Source organism: Perognathus longimembris, chromosome 3 (genome assembly GCF_023159225.1).
Source record: "Perognathus longimembris pacificus isolate PPM17 chromosome 3, ASM2315922v1, whole genome shotgun sequence".
Lineage (NCBI taxonomy): Eukaryota > Metazoa > Chordata > Mammalia > Rodentia > Heteromyidae > Perognathus > Perognathus longimembris.
In genome coordinates, this window is record NC_063163.1 from 36,714,508 (window position 1) to 36,729,256 (window position 14,749).

The 14,749-nt window shown below is 41.3% G+C and overlaps 1 pseudogene; it reads right to left on the minus strand.

Moving 5' to 3' along the window:
* Nucleotides 1-3,427: 3,427 nt before the first annotated feature.
* The window catches only part of LOC125347577, a 59,567-nt pseudogene continuing 48,245 nt past the window's right edge, over nucleotides 3,428-14,749 (minus strand).

A 14,749-nucleotide genomic window follows, 5' to 3' on the forward strand; every position in this document is an offset into this window, starting at 1 on the left:
CATTTTGCATATACTTTCTGCGTTAGCCATCACAAAATGCCAGTGAAGTAGGCACTATTCTACCCAACTTATAGACATAGGAAACAGTTGTTTTAAAGAGAGATTGTCATACTTTGTTGAAAATGAAGATTTTATTTTCCCTATGACTTTGGGACAGTTTTTCTTTTACATAAACAGTAGTGTTCAGTGCTGTGCCAGGGCAGAAGGCACTGCAAGTTGTCAAATAGTATACAAATTCTATGTGACAACACCACATGAATCATTCCTTAAAACCAAACACACTATGGAAGCATGTTCTTTAACACATAGCTCAAATCATTCCCCCAAATATAATGCTACATTGTCCAAGAGTTCAACAAAACTTGAGAGAATTGAGTTGGCCATAAAGTCAGTTACAGCTCAGTCTTCCAACACCACCTTACAGAAAGCCTGTTTTGTACAACATCCAACAATAAGAATCAAGGAGCATTAAATTAAGATGCGTTAAGAATCTAAAAGAAGATGGTAGAAGAGGCAGCTAAGCTGAGGTTTTCCCTTCCAAGATAGCTAAATATTTCATCTTCCTCAAGCAAGTGAGATGGCTAAACCTCACCTAATTAAACTGCACAGTGATTGTGTTCTGCCACCTTTAAAGAATGACAGGCATATTGTCTCACTGGTACGTTACAAAAATCAATGGCTGACATTTACTCGATGAAATACAAATTAAGATTAGCTACTTTCACTTTTTATTCAGCAAATTCAAGCCTGCAATCAATTCTTGTGCATCTGTAGACTGTGGAAATTGGTTTTAAATTGATTTGTTTCTTCCTTAGCTAATTATGCCGTACAAGTAAGTGAATAATCAATTGCTAACCTTACTCTTACTGTATACATTTCAATAAGCAAAACAAGTTTGTCAAAGATGGGTATTATTATGGTCTTTTCAGAGAGGCTGCTAAATGGTCCACAAGACTGTAATACATCAGCTATTTAATGATAATTTAAAAGACTCTCTTAGTTGTTGAACAAATATAAAACTTCCCCTGCTGTTATTAGTTAAGCTTATAGAAAATTCTCAATTGAATTGAGAAACTGCTTAGAAAAACATAATAACAGGGAGAGTTCTTATTAGCTGCAATCAGGTAGTAGTTATTATACAATGGAATTGTTATACAATTGTGGAGTCAGAAATTTCAAGTTGCAAGTTTTAGATCAATCACTCTTCTCATCTAAAAAAAAAAATCCTACTCCTAGGTACATGACCAAATGAAATGAGTGTCTATGTCCACCAAACGTGTGATTTAATTTACTATGCACAAAAATAAAACATTGGCTATCTCCTGCATGGCCATCAATTATAATACATACAAATAAACTGTGACAACTTCATTCAGTGAATAACTATGCAGATGTGAGAAAGTATAAGCTGCAGGTATACATTGCCTAGATGAAGCACATAGACATAATTTTGAGCCAGTATAAAAAAATATGAACCATCCTAGGACTCGTTTTTTAGTATTTTAAGTGAAGGCAAAAGTAATAGCTAAGGTGGCAACCATTTTAAATTTAAATTGTATATATTTAAGGTCTTCAGAATGATGTTTTAATAAACTAACACATAGTAAGCTAGAGATCACGTTGCTACCTTTTCTGTTTTGGTGAGAATACTTCGGAACTACTCTCTTAGCAAATTTAAAGTACACAATACAGTATTATTGATTTTAGTCATATACCTTAAATCTCTAGAATTTCTTTGCCCCACAGAAATGAAACTACACACAGTTTGATGATTAGCTCCTCATTTTTCATTCCTTTTAATCCAAGTAACCCTCATTCTACTACTATGAATTTGACCTGTTTTGATTACACTTGAGAGAGATCTCCCAGGAATTTTCTTTCTACATCTGGTTTGCTTATTTAACATAATGTCCTCCAGTTTCATTTATGTCATTTCCAATAGTAAGATTTCCTTTTAAGATAGAATAATACCTACCAATGTATGTATCTAAATTACACAGATTTCCTTAATGACTATAAGAGTTTATATTCCACCTATTTTTGGAAGAGCTTTAATTGAGAAACTGCATACAGAACACCCAATTTTCTAGGGCTGGGAAAGTGGCTTAATGGTACAGTGCTTGCCTAGAATGCATGCAGCCCCAGGTTCATTTCAAACAGAAAAAGCCAGCAGCACTGTGGCTCAAGAGGTAAAGTATTAGCCTTGAGCAAAAATAAGCCAGGGACAGTGCTCAGGCCCTGAGTCCAAGCCCCAGAACTGGCAACAATACATTTTTCCCACAGAATTCATTTACATAAAAGTTATAATGGTCCTGTGTATCTGTGCATTTAACCAATCACAGGTAGAAAATATTTAGAAGAAAATGCATCTATCCCAAAAAGTAGACTTATTACCTTCTAAACAATGTAGTATTATAATTGTTTACATAAAGTTGCATTGTATTTTGTACTAAAAGTGTATGAGAGGATGAGCATAGTTATATATAAACAATACATCATTTTACACAAGGAACTTGAATATTTACACATTTTAGTATTCATTAGTCCTGACATCAATCTCCTGTGGTTATCAAGAAACAAATGTTTTGGGGATTTTCTTGGTTTGAGTTTTCTCAATTGTTTGTTTTTGTTGTTGTCATCATTTTCTGTTTGTTTTTGCTTCTGTTTGGAGAGATTTCCATTGGGGGAATAAGATATCTGTGGCACTAGGGATTGAACCCAGGGCCTCATACTCAAGTTAGAAATGCTTTCTACTACTGAGCTACATAGCCTGTGACAACTTTAATAAATTTCAAGTATTATTAGATGTAACCGAAAAGATAGGTATATTTTTGCTTTAAAGATATGTCTAAGGTAAATCAAAGATTTGCAACTGTTATAGCACCAACCTGGTAAGCAGACACCTGTGATGGCACACAGATTCTGTGAAGAGACCGTGGGATCCAGTTTCTATCTAGGAGAATCCAGTGGCCAAAAGATTTAAAAGTAATGACTAGTTTCTTGCCTAAGCATGACTAAAATATGAATTAGCGGTCTTAAAAACTTCTAAGTTCTTTCTTAGAAGAGCTCAGGAATGAGTCAACAGGCTTTCTCATGACTATTGCCACAAAATGTTTAAAATTATTGGTTTTATTATGAGGACTATAAATTTATGCAAGAGCCTTTGGAAATCTGTCAACCTACAGAAAATCTTATGCGGTTGAACATTCTATTAGAAAATTTTCACAGGTTTTATAGTAAATCATACCATCTATTGATCTACTTTGAAATACATAAACCTATAAAAAGCTGACTGTCACGGATTAAGAAAGCATGGATATATTGGTCCAAGTTCTGTAGAGGAAAAGAATCTGGTATGGAGACCTGCTAGATTCATTTACAAGATTGAATTCCACATTGCTAAAGAAGCAGAGAGCTCAGTAACTGCTCAATCCAAGAAGTCAGGAACCCCAGAACAAAGAGGGGCCAACAGTGTACCCCAGCCTGAGACTGAAGGCCCCTGAAGCTTCCTGTGTTTGCCAGTTTCACAGCCTCTAGCTGTATACAGCTGTTAAGCAGTAACAACAAGAAAAATATTCTGTGCCCAGACCACTGAATTTGTCACTGAATTGAATTTTAGTACAATTATAATAGCCACTTAAACTTCAATAACTACCTGTAGCTATTATTTATTTTTCTGAACAGTACATTTCTTAACAACCCTAGACTTTTCCAGTAGGAGACATTAGTGTTCTGAACTGGCCGATTCAACTCTTCCCATTAGTCTCAGCCAATCTTGCAAAAACAAAATAATCCAGATGCTTCTATCCCATACTTGTTCCTTGAAGCCCATGGATCTAGTTAAACACCAAAAAGGTCCACTGCTCACACAGCTCCCAAATCATTGCATTTGGAGCCTGACTCCTTTTTCACCTGACCTACTACCTCAGTTTCCCTCTAGCCTCCTTTTGTAGGTTGGTATCTACTAAGGACTCTAATCCAGATGTTAGACGCCATAATGCCTTCTCTTTAGTTCTTACAAATACCCAGAAATTATCATAGGTTCTTCCATTGAATTTTTAACCATTGCCAAAATCTGCTACTGTTATGCCCATCAAACACTCGGTAGTTCTCTCAGATGCCAGCATAGAGAGATGACTTGGATATCCTAAACCTATGCACATTGTTCTTCTTTTCCCTCCAAGCTTCCTGATTCAGGTAGGAGAATCTAGGCTCTCAGTCTATCCCAAAGTTATTCTGAAATACAACTGAAATGCCAGTAGAATCCCATACACATTCACAAGTAAATAAAGAGCTTAATTCAATATTTCATTCACCTTCATGAATGGTATGCACGTATCCTCATTATTATGTATGCATGGCAGCAAAGATCACTTGAGAGATGTTCTTTCATTAAGTGTGCTGCATTTGATAAGATCAACATGTGCTCTGTCATTGCCTATTGATATAATTTGAAGGAAATGTATATTGTACATGTGATCTAGCCTACATACGCATGACAAAACACATAAATGTGTATATTCCCAAACCGTTAATTGTCAGTATGAGTTGTGATATTTCAGAATGAAGAATCTATTTCTGAGAGATGTCAGGTAATCCATGAATGCTGCTCCACTGAATGATGGTTTCATTCATCATTCTGTACAGAAAGAGGAGAAGGTATGGCTAGCCTGCAGTTTCAAACACTATCATGTGCACTGGCAGCCCTTCACTTGAGAAGCACAGACCTGAAAACAACATCTGTTGAGTTCTGAGGGCCCTGGGGTAAAGGATCTTGGAAAAAATATTTGGTCTTGGTAGCTATTTTCGGGAAGTAACAAAAAGTTCTTGCTGGTTTAATCTTTCTTGATCCTTTGATGTTTTGTTTTTCACATTGAATAATCTGGAACAATTTAAAAGAAAGCTTTAAAACCTAAACAGAGGAAATCCAAAATGCTAAGTAGCAATATACTTTAAAATGGAGACAACACTCAGTAGTGCACAGGTTTGTTATCCAGTTCTTTGTCACTTGTTTTCTTCCTCTGTCATTTTCTACCAACAACTTGCACCTCCACCTGCTGGCATTCTGAGGAAATGAAGTGGAAGTCAAGTTCATGCAAGCCAATTAAGGTATTTTCTGGAACTTCTAACACATGTTAAGTGAAAGAAATGCATGAAATTACAGTCAGAAATGAAATTTCAGCCAGGTGCCAGTGGCTCACATCCATAATACTAGCTACTCAGGAGACTGCAATCTGAGGATCCTGGTTCAAAGCCAGCCTAGACAGAAACATTCCCAAGAGACTCTTATTTCCAATTAACCACTCAAAAGTGGAGTTGGGGCTCAAAGTAGTAGAGCACTAGACTTGAACAAAAAGTGCTCAGGGACAGTTCCTGAGTTAAAGCCTCAAGATCAACAAAAAAGAGAAAGGGGGGAGGGAAGGGAGGATGGGAGGGAGGGAGGGAGGGTGGGAGGGAGGGAGGGAGGGAGGGAGGGAGGGAGGGAGGGAGGAAAGAAGGAAGGAAGGTAGTTGTTTCAGCCAAGCATATGTGGATCACACTCTTTTATTGTAAAGGTGATGTACAGAGGGGTTACTGTTATATAAGTTAGGTATTGAGTACATTTCTTCTTGAACAGTGTCATCCCCCTCCCATATTTTCTCCCAGTTTTTTCCCTCCCAACACCCACCCCCCAGATTACATAGTTCATTTCAACTTTTAATCCTAACTACTCAGAAGGTTGATATCTGAGGATAACAGATTAAAAGCATAAATGTCCATACAACTTTTACCTCTAATTAACCACCAAAACCTGGAAGTCAAGTGAGTCAAGTGGCAGAGTACCACTCTTGAGCAAAATAAAAAAGGCTAAAGGAGAGTGCCCAGGCCCTGTGTTCCAGCTCCCATACCAGCATACACAAAATACAAAGACACACACACACACACACACACACACACACACACACACACAATTAGAAGATTTAGTAGTGTATTTATTAATGTGTCCATTCTGTTAACTATTAAAGATGCAAAAGTTATTTTTAAATTCTTTTACTAAATGTCTTATCTTCTACATGTTGGCTTTTCATTCAGCTGTCTTGCTGTCACTCGTATGTCATCTTTTCAATAATCCCACTAAAGGTTTTATAAGAAAATGCAGCAGAGTTGGAGTACAAACCAAGCATAAATCAAAACATTTCATTCAAACTAAAGATAGAAAGAGCTTCAGGAATATAAATTGGTCCTAAATCTTTTTTTTAAATAAAGTAAGTGTTTAAAAACCTACCAAAAGTATATTACAATAGAACATTAAGAGCATGAACTGCAGAAGCTGTCCTCTCAGGCTGAAAACTATGACAGCTAGGCAGCACTGATCAAATTATTCACATATTTCCCTGCCTTTATTTCCCCACATGTGAAATGGGGTTATGTTAGATGGGCTACCCACCTAACAGTCTTGTTGTACATATTGAGTTAACATTTCCAAAACACCTAACACAGCTCCCAGAACCCAGAATGGTACAGGAATAGTAGTTAAGCAAAGGAAAGTTTATTGTTGAAAGTTTATTGTTCAGTCACATGAAATCTGATGGTCATTACCAAGAAACTATTTTCTCTCAGTTTAAAAGTATTGTCATTATCACATGTCCCCATAGCAACTTGAGGTATGATGGGCCCAGAGGGCCTGCTTATTTTGTTAGGAAGAGGACACTGAGTCAGAAAATAATAAGCTGCTAATAACTCCCTAACTAGAGACTAAACAGTAGGAGTTCCAGTAATTTGACATTTCTGAATAGGCTAATTTAACATTAAATGATCTGGAAGGATAAATTCTTAGTAAAATGTTCAAGTTTTAAGAGGATATTAAAATTTCCCTGGAAAGAAAAGGCGAACAATAGTACTTCTAAGAAAAAAATCAATACGTTTTACCCTAATCTTAAATGCAATTATGTTCATAAAAACAGACATAGAAGTTGCAATGGATGTGCTGGTTAGATCATGCCTTTCATTCAGCCATTTAGTAAATTGGTTGTTTTTGTTTGATGTGGTTGGGATTTGAATACGTACTTGACATTCACAATTTAACACAGAATAGGGAACACATAACAGATACATACAATAACAAAGGGTGAACAAATGCAGCAGTTGTGCTTATTATACCCTATGTGGAAAATGAACTATACAACTTGCTGGTGGGGATGGGAGGGAAAAGTTGGGAGTGAGCAAGGGAAGGAGTGACGTTATCCAGAAAGAACGGTACTCATTACCTGATTTATGTAACTGTAACCACTTTGTACATCACTTTTATAATAATAAAAAAATTAAATAATGGCAGGCAGTTTAAATAAAATGGAAAAAAGAGGAAAGAGGGCACAAAGGAGGAAAGCAGTCCTCCCAATGAAGACCTTGTACATAGATGGACATTTGAGCTAAGGTCCTAAGGAAGGCAAGAAGTAAGCAATGGATCATCAGGAGATGGAAGAATATCTTGGAGGTCTGAGGTGGAACTCTGCTTGTTATATTCCACAAACAAAAAGAAAACTGATAGGTTGATGCAAGTTATCAAGGGAAAGAGTGGCAAGAAATCTGGATAGGAGGGACAAGACACTGGATAAAGTAGGAAATTTTAAGCTACATGTAACTGATTTAAAAATACAGCTCTAAAATTGTTTAGAATTTTCCCAGTAGAGGTGGGGTCTTTGTCTTTTTCCCTCAAATCTGGGTGGGGTTGCAACTGCTAAAACCAGTATACGAATGACTGCCATTTCAGAAGCTGGATCACCATGGGAATATGGCTGTCTTGCCAGATGGATGGCTTATGTGTGTTGCCATCAGTTGTCACAGTTGCTAGGTGGCTGCATGGAGGTTGCCATGTTAAAGGGAGTCAAGCCACATGTAGGGAACATGAAGCCTATCTTCCATCCACCAAGTCAGCTTTACTAGCTTTTGAGTCAGTCCAGCTCCCATCCCAGACATGCAACTGAATAAACTTTCAGATCATTCTAGCACCCACCAAATCTTCCCCACAAAAGGCCCCTGAAACTTCAGAGTAGAGACAAACCATCCCTGCTGGGTCTGATCCAAACCTCCAAACAAATTCATGATCATAATGTTTATTTTAAGCTAATGTGTTGGGAGTTCAACTGTTATACTAGTAACTAAGTAGTAACTAAGATAGGATTTTTTAATTTCACTTTAAATGAGAAGACTTTGAAAACTTGAAAAGTGAGATTATACTAAGAAGAAACAGAATCAAGGCCAGTAAAAAATAGTGCACATGAGAACAAGAATGGAAGCAGAGTTACCTGTCTGCAGCTACCGCCCTTGTCTGAGCAAGAGGTGATAGAGTCTTGGAGAGATACTAGCAATTAAGGTGTGGAGAAACAAACTGAGACTATATTTAGAAATTAAAGTTGTCAGATGGAGATACTTAATAGGCCATTGGATATATGACCTTGCAGCTCCCAGCAATAGTTCATTCAGTATCACTATTCAACTTCAACTATCTCATTTTAGAAAAGACAGCCACAAAACAGTGGCTATTCAGAGAAAGTGATCATGAAACAGATGCATCTCTGAAAGCCACCTTGCTTTAAAAAATAAAAAGTAGAATTATCTAAACACAGATTAGGCTCACACCTTTATGATGAGGAGGTACTTGAATCAACAGACTAAAAGTCATGTTGAGGTAAGGTGTCTTCTTTGGGAGACTAAAAGTTCTAGTGGCCACTTTCTACACACACACACACACACACACACACACACACACATTCATACACACACAAAAACTGCTCACAGTCAATTATGCCATTCCTCACCTCAAAACCAGATGCCATCCTAGAGAATCTGACCCTTTCAGAAATTGTGTTTATAGGACACAAAAACCTCAAAATAATACAGCAGGTGGACCGAATAGCAGGAGATGCATTCTCTAAACAAAATAAAGCCAAACAAAGCCACATACTCATATGTTCCCAGCAAATGAAATTCTACTCTATATGAAATTTATCTATTGACTAGGAGGAAGTAGGTGTTTGTTGTTTTATGCCCTTCAACCTAAGACATCTTGCTATAGCAATCTAAAATGACTGAGATGTTTGCCTCTGTGGATTTATATATAGTTGGGGGCTTCTAGTGCTTGTTTTTATTCAATTGGGATTCATGTAGGAGGACTAATATAGAACTAATAATAAGAGGAAGTAATTCAAAGTCACAAGTTTGAACTCACCCCCTTTGCTTTGACACCATCAAATGCTTTCTTAAAGGCCTCTCTCCTACTATTACAGCTGCTGTCACTCGGCTCTCTGTCTCCTTTCTCACTGCCCTTCACACTGCATTCATCTGGAAATGAATGTGTCCTGACAATGAAAAGAAAAGAATTACTCCACTAGCTATAAAAAAAATGTACAGAATGTCAAACACATTGCTTAGAGATAACAATAAATATTCTGAAATTACCTTACATGTACAGCAGATTCATTGTGTCTGCAAATGAGACCAGCAATGGAAAGGAGCTGAGATTGAACTTCATTTGAAAAGAGAGGTGAGCAGCAGTTGACAATATTTCACCCTTAGGTATGGAAGCTAATGGAGTCCTCACTGCATTCCTCGTGTGGAATGCTTCAGGAAGGTAACTCTGGGGATTACTGGATTCATTTCACACCCAAAGGAGGAACCATAAAAACAACAGAGTGGAAACAGGCTTGGGTTGACATGAACATGTGAGTGACTCGCAGGACTTCTGCCCTCATCTGCAGAGCATTTTCCCCCACTCACCCTTATGAGCAGGCCCTGAATTTCCCAAAGGCTCCTGGCCTGAAAAAAAAAAATCCATTAAACATTAATTGGGACAGTAAAAGCCAAAGGCACTCTACTTACTAGACCTGTGGAGTGCCTGTCCAGCCTGGAACAGAGGGACACAAAGATACTCTAGGGTCCTCACAGTAGGAAATCTCTGCAGACCCCACACCTAGAATGAAAAGTGGCGGGCCAAACTGTCAGCCCCTGACAATCTGTGACTGGAAGAGATTTGGTCTTCCCTTGCCCCTTGCTTGATAACTGGTTGGTCAGTGTTCACACAGCGTATTCCTTAGCCCGTGTCCTAGCCTCACCATGGCACAAACCAGTGACTTTGCCGATGGCCACTAGCAAAAGACTGGAACCTGTGGCCAAAACGCAGACCTAGGCTACCTGGCTCCCTAAATTATCCACCCTCCGTCTCTTTCTCCTGTCGTGGCGGCGGCACCAGCACGGCTTATCCACCAGATGGCGCCGCGTCCCTAGGTTCTAAAAAGCGTAGTGGCGGTGCTGGACTGCGCAAAGCCTGTGGTTGTCAGCAAGCCAGCCAGCCTCTGGGCCAGGAGGTCCGCCACAGGGACTGTTGAAGTCAGCTTCCGTGCTAGCACCCGGAGATCACCGAAATTTTGGAATAAAAAGCCAAGCACTTCAGCATTGCAGCCTTCATTCTATCATTTTCCCCCCTCAGTTTCCCTACGTAGCCCAAAGGTGCTCCCTGTGATCAGAGACAGCTGGGTTGGGCCTTTGAATAGCAATAAGGAACCTATGTCAGCACATCGTCAGTGCATCTTCAGAGACCCCCGGGCTTCAAACAGTCTTGGCTTTATTTCCTAGGGCTACTAGCAGGCAAAGCACCACGGAATGTGCAGCTCTGTGACTGAATCCAGATATCCAGATAAGGAGTAAGTGGGTGTGGAGTCGTTAACATGGCCCACTTCCACTTGCAGTATCCAAAAAATGACCTGGCCCCTGCGTCCCAAATCTGGGTCCCTGACAGCCATAGTGGCCAGGTCAGCACCAGGTGGGTTATTCTAGCATACTGAGACCTCATGGACTGGCCCCGTGAAGAACGTCCCATTGTTGTTCTCGTCGCCCCCGCACACGGTGTAGGGTTTCAGGGCGCACCATGGCCCTCGGCCACGCGTGTCGGGTTGTACTTGAGGATGCGCTCGCGCGGTTCCCCCAACACCTTGGTCCCCCAAGTTGTTGCTTCTGCAACAGCTGGAAGTGCTCTTGCCAGTAGGGGGCGCGATGCACCTGCCCATTGGCGTCAGAGTCTCTGTCCAAGGTGCTGACCGGAGCCAGCAGGTTCTGGATCACTTTGCGATCCACTACCAGCTGGGTGCGGCGCTGGCGTCAGATTTCCTGGGACTGGCTTTCGACGGTGCGTCCCTGCTGGTGATGGTGGCAGCGCACCTGGAGAGGTTATGGGAATGATGAAGATGGAAGCTTTGCCATGATGGACCTTGCAGGTGGCAGCGCGAGGCTCTGTGCCAAGGTCTTGGGCCCGCATGTCCAGCCCGTAGGTGTCCTGGCGCTCGTAGTCCACTGGGCCGACTACGGTGAGGGAGACACAGCGCAGGTCTGGCTGGAAGAGGTGGTTTTCCAGCAGCAGAGAGCCCACCGGAGCGTCCTCAGCCAGTTCTACCTCGGCCACGGCGCCTTGCGGAAAGGCCGGGTCATGGTCATTGGCGTCCAGCACGCGCACGCTCAGGGCGGCCGTGGCGGAGCGCGGCAGGCGCCCCGGTCCTGGGCTACCAGCTCCAGGCTGTAGGCGGCCTGGCTCTCGCGGTCCAACTCCTGGAGCAGCACCAGGTCGGCGGACTGGGCGCCGTCCGCACGGGTCTGCCGCTCCACTGGGAAGGGGCTGTGCAGCTCCGCCAGGCGCACACTCTGCAGCCCCGTTGGCCCCCGAGTCCTCGTCCACCGGCACCTCCAAGGGGATGCGCGTGCCCAAGGCCGCCCCTTCTGAGATCTCCACGGGGTTCTGGGCCCGGGAAAAGCGGAGCGCGTGGTCGTTCACATCCCTCACCTCTACCTCCACGTGCACCAGCCGGAACTGCTCCTGGGAGAAGCTGACCAAGTCGAAGGCACTGCGGGGCCTGGCCGCGTCCAGGCCGGCGTCCCCGATGGTCAGCTGCCTGTCCCCCTCGTGTACCGGGAGCAGAGAGCTGTTGAATTGCTTCATGCAGACGAACTGACTAGAACCTAGCACCTGGGAATTACACAGTATATGGTTAAGCAACACCAATGACAGTGCCAAGGACTTTTTATTTCACAGATCAGGAAACTAATTATTTCAATGCAAGACCCAGGCAGAAGCAGCCACAGAAGCAAGGAGGACTCCAGTCCAACTCCCTCTTCGACGTCAACACAGAAACCAGATCTCCAACAAAACATTTTTTTCCAAAGAGAAGAGCCAGGTACAAGTGCAGAGCTCAAACTTCCAGTCATCTCAAGCCCATCCCTCCTCCTCAGTGCATGATCAGGAAACACTTTACCTGTTAAACATATCTTCTTACTAAACCTTCTTGTCCTTTGATGTCATTGCTTTTCCTTGCCGCGAGGCCTACTTGCATGCCTCTTTGGAAACATACTCATTAGAGATGATATAGGCAAGAATATACAAATAAGCAGCCATGTGAACCAATCACAGGAGACTCTGGGCCTCTAGGTTGCTCTGCTTCTGCAAAGGGGCTCACAGAAGGGTTTGGAGAGGTGAGCAGTGACCAGAACAGTGTAGGGGTCAGGAAGATTGGTGCAGAAGTTTGTATGTCCTGTTTGCTTTTCCCCTGTGCTTGCTTCTTCTTCCTTGCATAGTGAGATCAGGAGATGTGTGGTTGCTTTGTTCTCTCTGCACAATGTGCTCTCCTTCTGAGGCACAGTTGCTCTTCTGATTTACCCTGGGAGAGAAGCATAGATGCTCAGTGCCACATGCATTGCCACTGACAGGTATCATCCATGTTGCATTGTCATTTCCAGTCTTGAAGGCTTCTGGGGCAACCATTTCTCCAGAGAGAGTCAATGTCTAATCAGAGAACTGTTTTCCAAAGTAATCATTTCTGAATTGCTTTCCTATAGCAAAGAAACCATTAATGATGAAATCTCAGGCCTTTCATCTTCTTTTATGTCAGTAATTACTTATACGTGAGGATTCAGTGTCAGACAGAGAGGTTTGTCAGCCACAAACCACTGTAAGGGATAGTTAAGGGAAAGAAAAAGATTTAGGGAAATAGATTGCAGTCAGTCTTGTTAGAAAATTGCTGTGGACCAATTATTTTTAAAAAGCCCTTGGCTGAAGAAAACCACGGGTGGCCTGATAGACTGAAGGCTAAAGAGACATTAAACCATCTGTCTGAAGCGTAATAAATAGTCCTGTGTTAAGTTCTCTTTCTGTGTGAAGTGTTCTAAATGCTAAACAGTTCCACATGTTAATGATGACATTGTTCCTTATGCCACGGAGTTGTCATCACTGCAGAGTGCTCTTTAACTAGTCATCCTGACTCAGTGAGCAGGCTGAGTTATTAATATGCCCAATCTTTTCTTGGCTCCTCCACAATCTGTAATATTATTGATTCCTGCAGGGATACATCAGTAAATGACTAATTTTATTCTTTCGTGCATAGGAAGGAATCTGTATTTATTTTAGCACTAGGACTTATGAATCCAGTTCTGAGACCATGCCATCTATAATGAGATCATTCGTTTTGGAGGAGCGGGGAGTAGGACAATGGATTAATCTGGTGGAGCATTGGGCCATGATAATAGTTACCACAATCCAGTACTGGAAAAGTACAATGGAAAGCATAAGTTGTTTTTGGTATAGTACCCTGAGAACCTAGACAAAACTTTCTTCTCATTGAATTTTACTCTAGACTTATAATTTTTCCTGAGGAACTATTAGTCTGAAAAAAGACAAGTCAATACTGGGGCCTGAACTCAGGGCCTGTGCTGTCCCTTTAGCTTTTTCTACCACTTGAGCCACAGCTCCACATCCAGATTGGGTTTGTTGTGTGGTTAACTGGAGACAAGGTTCTAATGTTTTCTCAGGCCCTGGCTTGCTTTCTGTCACTGGAATGGTGACCTCAGATCTCATTCTATTGAGGAGCTAGAATTACAAGCATGAGCCATCAGCATCCAACTGGGACCAGATTCAGAACTAGTATCTTCAATGTCGTATTAGATTGTCTTTCTTACGACTAAATATTACAGAACTAAATATTACTGATTATTCAGCCTGTGGATCTTAAGGAAAGTTAAGGGAATATTGGTCCATCTAGTCATCATGCTTTAGAGTCCTTTAACTGAAAACTGAAATTGCTTCAGCTGAAGCTTTTTTAAAAATGCATGCTTCCATACGCATTAGCCAGGAGAGGGACCCATTTAGCCACAATCCACAAGTCTCATTTCCTTCCTTGTCTCCCACAAGCCCTGCGTGTGAGCTGCCTCTGCTTATCTTCAGCACTGCTATTGCCATTCATGATCAGAAAAGCTATTCAGGATACCAAAAAAATGAAGAATAGTCTATCACGCCATCTATAGAACATCAGAAGACACAGAGAAAATATGAAAAAGCAGGCAATCAAACATATCACTTCCACAATGGTAAACATCTGGACACTTATGTTTGGAAACATCCCGTGATGATATTTAAATGCCTGATTGCATTTTCCCCTACTTTTCCTCCAGCTGTTTAGCATCAAATAAACCATCCATGGCAAGGAATATGCTATGCTGTTAGTGATTCATTATTAGCATTATCATTGTTTCATAGTAAACAGCTATCTTATTCAAACATTGCTTTATGAATGAAGGACAGCTGGATATACCGGGAAGAGACATTTTCCAAGGTAAAAATGAGTTTTGTGCCAGAGAATGGCAAGCTGAATAATACAGAAACTGTATGATCAATCCCCCTGGGGATATATCATCAGGAAGCTGTGTTTACAGCCCTGGGCTGCTGGTACTCTCG